Source organism: Montipora capricornis, chromosome 13, assembly GCF_036669925.1.
Source record: "Montipora capricornis isolate CH-2021 chromosome 13, ASM3666992v2, whole genome shotgun sequence".
Lineage (NCBI taxonomy): Eukaryota > Metazoa > Cnidaria > Anthozoa > Scleractinia > Acroporidae > Montipora > Montipora capricornis.
The window spans coordinates 9,542,835-9,551,369 of NC_090895.1; the positions used below are offsets into that span (position 1 = coordinate 9,542,835).

Genomic DNA, 8,535 nt, shown 5'->3' on the forward strand with positions numbered 1-8,535 from the left:
GTCAACAGATTTCTCCCTTGTCAAGAGTTTTCCAAAAACTGCTCTTAATACAACTTGTGAGGAGGTTAATGTGGAAGGAGCTTTAATTTCAGATGGACTGCTGGCTCCAGTAGGGGTCCTTGGGGATTCACTGTCACTGCTGTCGTAAGGAGAGAGAGTTGATAATGATTCCCCACTGTCTGATACATTTTGGGCAGCATTATCCTAAGCAATACAAATGAAAACAAGTTGTTGGTGTACTCAATCATGTTAACAACAGTTACTGTCAAGCAGTGACATCAATACACGAATTTGGTGATCGCGGCAACTGTTTTAGCTAAGCCACTTTTAGAACTGAAACAAGTGATCAGAGTTCTCAGTAGAGTCTGCCACCTTTTTTTAAAAGCTGTTACAGCTGAGTAAATGTATGCTCTACGGGACCTTGATGTTACAGCTGATCTGGACTCAGTTATACACTGTAGGCTCAATTTTTCTCACTGAACAACAACTCTGCTATGGGTGTGTTTTTTAGTGTAACATGTGACTCAAATATTAATGAGGGTTAAAACAAAATAATGTGGACAAACACTAACCTGTTGTGGTGGTGTTTTATCCAAAGTAGCTCTAAATTTTTTTCCACAGCTTTGTGAAATTGCAGATGTCTTTCTTTTCACATGTTCACGTACTGGCTACAATTAAATGATATAAAAATGTCACACCTTGTTTATTGCCAGCATGATTAGGCTAGCTCTGACAGAACTCCCAAGAGAGGAAAGTCTAAAATGTATGAATAAATTTCTTATAGGTTGTTACAGGCAACCAGATTGGTACCTAAATAGCATAACCTTTTTTTATGAAAAGGGATATACATATCTCTGGGCAATTGCTTGGGAGGTAGACCTAAACAGGATTTACACTTGGAACTGAGAAAAACAATTTCATGGCTTTTAATCAAATCCCACAACCTCAAAATTGGCATACGTTGCAGACCCATTCCATGATTCAATATTTTGAAGCCTCACACAAATCTTCTCAAATTTCTTTATTTTCCAACCATCAGCTAAAACAAAATTATTTTCCCAAAACTCTGAAATTCCATAACTCTTGCAGTGCTGGAAAGCAAATTTCAACTTCCATAATTTTCCATAACTAAGTGAACCTGGCTTGAGGACAAGTTGCCTTAAATTAAATGGAGTAAATAAAAATGAAAGAAAGCAGAAAAATATATGACCTTTGAACATTCATCTGCAGACTTTGCACTTTCAGCTTCAGACTTTGAACTCCCAGACTTTGAACTTTCAGCATCAGAAAGTTGTCCATGCTTTAAATTCCAATCAGAGATGATGATCAGTTAATTCCCCAGATGCAAATATACACCTCCGAACTGCCACTATACAAAATGTATGAACAACAACAAGGTAGGGCAACTCGGACAATAGACAGCAGATGATTGATGGGCATGTAAGGGTTGCATCTGAATGCAGTTTTTTGTGGGGCAGGTATATCTCTGCAATTATGCCTAAGAAAATTGTGGTGAATTCTAAATTTCACTTTTTCTCTTCAAAACATTCATTATACAAATAAAAGAAATGTGATTACCACACCTGCTGTCCATTACGCTTCTTGTAACGGCGTTGTTCGTTGAAGTAATCTTGTATATGTTGACATACTGCATCAGAAGTGAATCCAATTTCTGGAATTGAGCATTCTCCTTCAATATCTGATGCAAACTTCTTCAACTGAGTCTTCATTTCAGGAGTGTTAAACTTGGGAAAGTTTCCTGCTCCCCATTTTTGAGTTGCTAGCAAGCCAACTTTTTTACGTCTATGTGACAAAAGTTTTAAAGTTACTGATCACATATTAACCACAGAAAGATCAGTTTTTCACTATTTGACCATCTCATTAAACCTCTGCTCCTCCAATTAAAAATCTCAGTATCTAGGAAGAATATTATTAGTTCTTATAAGCCTGAAGAGGGTCTCCTGTTTTATACATATACTACATTGCATTTGACAAGAGTAGTCCTGAAATCAATTTATACTTAATATTTCTGTTTCACATCTTAAATCTCCTTTTTCAATACTGGTCTTGGCTCTACACGTCCAAAAAGCGTTACACTGTAAATGCAAATAAACACCACCCTACAACCAATACAGACCAGTTCCATCATATTATACCAGGTTGGTCTATTTGTGACAAATTACATTCAATAAGAAATGGTGATTCTATGAAGTGTTAAGTGTTAGCTACCATAGAGTATTGATAAAAGATCAACATACTTTGACAGATATAGTCTTTTCATTTCTGGGTTAAAACCAGACATTTCACCCATTGTTGGTTTAAGCTGTAGACTGGAACTGAGTTCACGAACTGGACTTGTGTCTGAGAACTCTGTCTTAAATCGCACAGCTGATCCATATTTTAGTCCAAGGTTTCTGAAAATGCTTGCATCCGCTTCTCTTTTAAGAAGATCCGCAATTGCTGAGAAGTGTGTTATTTCCTCATCTAGGCGTGAAACAAACAAGGAAAACCTTGCAACCGTAACTCGTATTCAAATACAGCATGTCTCAATGTGAAGGTAGTTGGGTGGGGGGATAAAGTAGGCATGGAAAATTTTCTCATTCACGCACAATTGGGCAGCCTACGGGATTTTTTATAACTGTTTTTTCTATATGTTTTTTAAATCTTACAGAACAAAGAGACATTCGGAGTTCGGCGGCCATTCGGCGTTCTGCAAAACTAAGATATGAATCGTAAGAAAAACTAAAACGTACGAGGCGAAAGAAGGCACAGATCGAGCGGGTCAGAAATATGTGGGTATCCAGAAGTGACTTAAATCTTTAACCTTTTTCGAACAGGGCCGCTTAAACCACTTAAACGTTCTGGAAGTTTCTTTATAAGCTTACCTTGAAACTTCTGGGCGACATCATCACCGAAGAGCTCTCTAACGCGGTCGTCTTTTTCCTGTAACTCGTGTACTTCCGAAGACTCTGACATTCTCAACAACTTTTAAAACTGAATTTTCCGTCAATGAATATATGAACAACAGCTCAAAAGGTAACCGTCCGGACTTACTTACAGCCACCACCAAAAAGGAATAAATCTAAGCTTGCTTTCCAATTTTACCCCTCAGCTCCGGTTGTTTCCCGCCTTTTTGGTGCAATTTCATAGAATGCGCTATTGGATTGGTAGCTAACAGACAGCTTCTCTGATTGGCTAACTGATTGGATTGAGGAGAATGGGTCGAATGCTTAGTAGCCGTGTCTGCGACAAAAAATGGCGGACTCTTCTCGCGTGAAAGCTTGGTCGAGGCTAGACATATCTGCTTGTTACTGCAGTGCAAGAACATTCAGGCATGTTCACTGCCCTTGTTTTCGGTGTCAGGGAAGTGCGACCGATAGAACTACCGAGTTTCGGCACTGGAGAGAAATCTGCCTGCTTGCTACTGTGGTTGGAAGTGACAGCACTTCGGACAGCTTGGCAGACATTGCTAGTGATCATGAATCAATTGCAAGGCCGAGCTCATCAGCAGGTCGTTCAACTCCAGGAACAGATGAATTTGATGACAGTCTTAGCGAAGGATCAGACGAAAACAGTGCTAATCCCATCTGTCCAGAACTTGAAGCTGTTAAACCTGCGGAACGTCAAGGTATGGAACCTCTCAACCCTCTTAAAAAAGTTATTCTAACAGCAGTTCTTGACGCTCTGAAAATTATGGATGAAAGTGGATCATCTGTTAAAACCTTTGATGACATTCTGAGCTATGGAAAAACAATGTTGTACACTTTAATTGATGACAATGTTGACCTTGATGTTTTGAGTACAATGTGGCCCAAGAATTGGAATGATGTTCAACTTTTAATGAAGGCAGAAGGTTTTGATGATGCTAAGGAATATATCATATGTTTCTGCCGTACCGAAAAGGTAATTACAAGAAATGGTAAAACACATACCAAATTTGTTTACAGTGAAAATTTCAGCATCATGGACAATGAGGATGCTTGTTGTACTCACTGTGGAAATAAAGGCTATCTCAAATATTACTATTTGGGATTGGAAAGTAAGATTAAAAATTGGTTCAAAACTGAACCAATGTGCAAAAAAATGCTTTCTCATTGGAACCAAAGAGAACACTGGCTTGGTAGAGAGGAAAGTTGGCCACTGAAGCAAGAGTTTTGGGATGGTCAACGGTGGATAGATCTTTAATGGTTCTGGGACCCTAGCAAGATTTGGACACTTCCAGCTGTCTGTGTTCATTGTAGTACCATCATTTCTGTGGATCATTTGACTGCCTCCCCTGAGGGAATTGATAATTTGAAGATTGTGACATGCCCTGGATGCTTTGAAACTTTCCTCCATGCTATGAAAATGGCAAGAGGTTCCCCATTGAACTTGGCCCTCATAGGCCACTGGGATGGGTGGCAACCATTTGGAACAAGTTTCAGAGCATGTGGTTCCATTGAAGTTTCCATCGCTAACATGAAAAGGACTGATCGGTGTCATGTTGGTGAAGTGTATGTTGTTGGGTTTGTCCCTTGTTCTGACCTGCCTAAGGATTTACCAGAGTATTTAGATCCTTTTCTCAAACCACTAATGGATGATCTTTGTAATGGATTTATTTCGGGTTATAACATTCCTTATCCTCTACAGTTCACAAGTGATGAATTCCATTCTTCTGAAACTGAAATTATCCGGTTATTGCTTTTATGTTGGACAGGAGACCACCCAGGGCAGTGTGAAGTCGGCAAGTTTCTCAATCTAGGGAAATGTGGATGTAGAAGAGAGAAACTACATGGACAACAACTACAAAATTCATCTAACAATCACTACTATTATGGGAACAACAGATATCATGGTCGCTACCCGTGGGAAAAACGGCAAATTGAGAAAGAGTTGGAAAACCTATACGATATTGAAAATGAAACAAGAACAAGTGTGAGAAAAGCATTGTCATCAAAACTTGGTTTCACTGGAATATCACAGCTTCACAAGGTTTTGTATCCTTTAAATAAATTTGATGTCACAAGGGACATGGTTTATGATGTTTATCATACTATTCCTTTAAATGTTGTTAAAAACCAACTGACCAGACTACTGGAACTTGAATTGGTGGACACAGAATACCTTGACAAGCAAATAAGAGAGTTTCCTTGGACCAAAGAATTAAAGGATGGGAGACTTCCAAGACCAGTTGGCAAGGAATGCAAAGGAATTTGTCATTGGAAAGCAGAAGGGCTTCAGAAATTTTCTTTTCCCATGACAAATTATATATTTGAAGTCAAATTTCAGGATGATGAAGAGTCCCTTGTGTCGCGACTGACAGAATTGCACTTTTACAGTGGCAGGCTGGGATGGACTGATGAAATGATAAGTGTTCATTTCAAGATAGCACAGAGACTCAACATACTTGTTGAAGAAGTGCAAGGACTGCACGTGTGCACCATTTATTTGCATAATTTGTTGCATATTCACGAGGACATTATTAATTTTCCCGCTTGTGACAATTATTGGTGTGCAGTGTTTGAAAGGGCTGTCAAACACTATGTTAAAAAGTCACACAACTGCACAGGAATTGAACAAACTTTTGCAAGTTCAGAGGCACGGAAAGAGTTTCTGAAATCACTTGGAGGTGCGGAAGTGGCCACTGAGCTTGGGAAGCAGGATGTTAAACAGGTGAGATTTTCAGTAATTGTATTGAATTTATTACATCCTATTTATTTTAATCCTGGAGTAGGGAATCAAATGGAATTTGGTAGCCAAATGCCTGGTTTAATATAATACCCTGTACAAAACAATTCAGAATTAGGTTAAACAAAAATTGACTTTTGAACTCCTTGACATTCAGTTACTCTGAAAGGTAAGCTATGATGATTAAAGGCAGAGGTTGAGCAGAGCTCTTGAAAGTGATTGAAGGATGCACTAATAGTAAGGTTCCAAATTCTATTTAATGTTGAAGTTATTGCAGATAGGGAACTTCTCTTTCTGCTCCAAAATAGTTGTTTTGTTTTGTTTTTTTATAAGGACAGGGTGATATCCTATCTTTACTGATTATATTGGTTTCTACAATTAAATGCAATGGGATGAAAATCTTATTTGTTGTTGTGAAAAGGCATTTATACAGCTGCAATTTTTTTGTTTTCCAGGGTGCTGTAAATTCAGTTGAGACTGGAAAGAAGATTGCCTGTCAAGACTCAGCGCCAAGACAGGCTTACCTGATTGGCTCAGCAACAAACATCAGACCCCTACAAAGAGATAGTCAGTTGAAAATAGCAAGTGCATTGTCTGTTCCAGTTGACCTGGTGTCATCCTCAGCTTTGTTTTCAAAAAGATGTCTTTTGAATAATGTGGGATATGATGGTACCATGTGTTGTAGTGGTGATTACATTTTAATTGCAAACAATGGTCAGGAGATTGTAGTTAAGATTGAAACAATTAACTGTGGGAGTGACTTATGTAGAATAGTAGGAATGGGGTACTTGTACTCCTTGCACCGAGATGCATTTGGGCAAATTTCTTGCAACTACTGGACTGGTTTCTCCAAAGTTAAAAAAAATCCAGTAGGAGATGTCACTTTCTTTCTGGCAGAGAACATCTTGAGAAAAGTTCTGTTATATGACTGTGGTAATGATTTGATGACTGTTGTGGACTATATGCGTCCATGGAATCATTTCTCATGTGTGCCTATTGTGCCTGTGCATGCTGAAAAGGGTGATATGTTGCTTATTCAGGGTGAAGGTCCCACCGATGTCTGGTATGGTCATGTACAAGATGTAGATTATCTAAACAAGACAGTTAATGTGTATTTTTTCATTAAGAGTCATCGATGCCAAAATGTTTTTGTCCGTGAATCTCGTGGTAGAGGTGCGAGAAACACGGTGTCTTGGAGGTCTGTGATTGGCCTTGCTGATGGTCAATGGAGTGGCCCTGGCATGTGGACACGGGATTCTTGAAATAATGTGTGGTCCTGTTACTGTAAAACTGTAGTTGCAAAACAAACTGTTTTGTAAAGGTATCCTCAGGAAACTAATGGTACTGAATTACCCTGAAGTAAAATGAATGAGTACATATGTACACTGTAATGAGCAAACTGTGCAGTTAATAACGTTATTTGAAACTTGTAAAGGATACATGTGTAGATGTCAACTAGGTGATATTTTTTTAGACTTACCATGCAAAACTAGAATACACCAGTAAGTGTTTTGAGGCAAAGGCTGGGAATCATTAACTTGGGGTTATAAATCCATTGCAATTTTTGGAATAACATTGGCTATATCTCTTCATATTGTCTACAAGTCATTCTTAATTTTTGGGGGAATTTTTCCTTTTTATTAACAATTTTTGGAAGAACTTGGGCAAATGTTTGCTTTCTATTGATATTTTTGGGTATCATATCATTACTTGGAGCAATTTTCCCAAAATTTTCCCTTTTTCACAATATTGGCAATAACTTGTTGGGAAAGTATTCCCATTTTCTTATCATCTCTGGGAATAACTTGGGAAAAGGTTCCCTTTTTATTCCCAACTTGGGATAACTTGGGGACATTTTCCCATTTTATTCTCAAGTTTGAGAATAACTTGGGGAAATGTTCCCTTTGCATTCTGAAGTCTGGGAATAATTTGGGAAAATATTACTATGTTTTGCTTAATCTGGGAATAACTTCAGGAATTGTTCCCAATTTATTCTCAAGTCTGGGAATAACTTGGAGACATTTTCCCATTTTATTCTCAAGACTGGGAATAACATGGGCAAATATCCCTTTTGTGTTCTCATGTCTGGGAAAAACTTGGGGAACTGTTCCCATTTTATTCTCAAGTTTGGAAATAACTTGGGAAAATTTTCCAATATATTCTCGAGTCTGGGAATAGGTTGGGAAAATCTTCCCATTTTATTCTCAAGTCTGGGAAGAACTTGGGGAAATGTTCTCTTTTTCTTCCCAATTTTGGGAATAACATGGGTTAATATTCACAGCATTTTCCCAAAACTGGGATACAAGAGAAAGCACAGTGTATTTCCCAATAAAAACCCATTTATAGGATGCTAGGAGACAGCTACGTCCCAAAATTAACCCAAAAAAGGAATTTCTTGTCCCAGGTTTTCCCCAAAATTGGGAAAATTTCCCATGTAATTCCCAACTGGGATTCTTGAAAAGTTTCCCGTGAAACAATACGTTTCCAGCGCTGTTAAAATACCTGCAACAGTCCTTTGCGTGATATCTCCGGGAATGTTTGGCCGGGTTTTGAGCACTCGTCTGGCTTTGGTCCCGAGAATACTTTGGATAGTTGCTATCTGTATTGCAGCGTCCTTTTCGTGAAGGCCACTTGATATCCGATACAATTCCCACGCTTCTTTCCATTCCTTCCACACATCTGCGAGATTGAGATCATCAATATCCAATTCGGAGGGAGGTTTGATACGTTCCATGTCGGAGTTAGGAGTCAGAAAAGTTTCTTTTAAAGAGATCTTGGTACCATGTTATGAGTACGAAAGAAAACACGTCTGTAGGCTTCAACTTCAAGAGCTTTAATCATACTCTTCCACTCCACGTGATCCTCAAG

The 8,535-nt window shown here is 38.6% G+C and overlaps 1 pseudogene; it reads left to right on the forward strand.

The window, feature by feature from the left end:
• The first annotated feature begins 3,255 nt into the window (after positions 1–3,255).
• On the forward strand, positions 3,256–6,929 carry LOC138029434 (uncharacterized; annotated as a pseudogene).
• Positions 6,930–8,535: the final 1,606 nt, after the last annotated feature.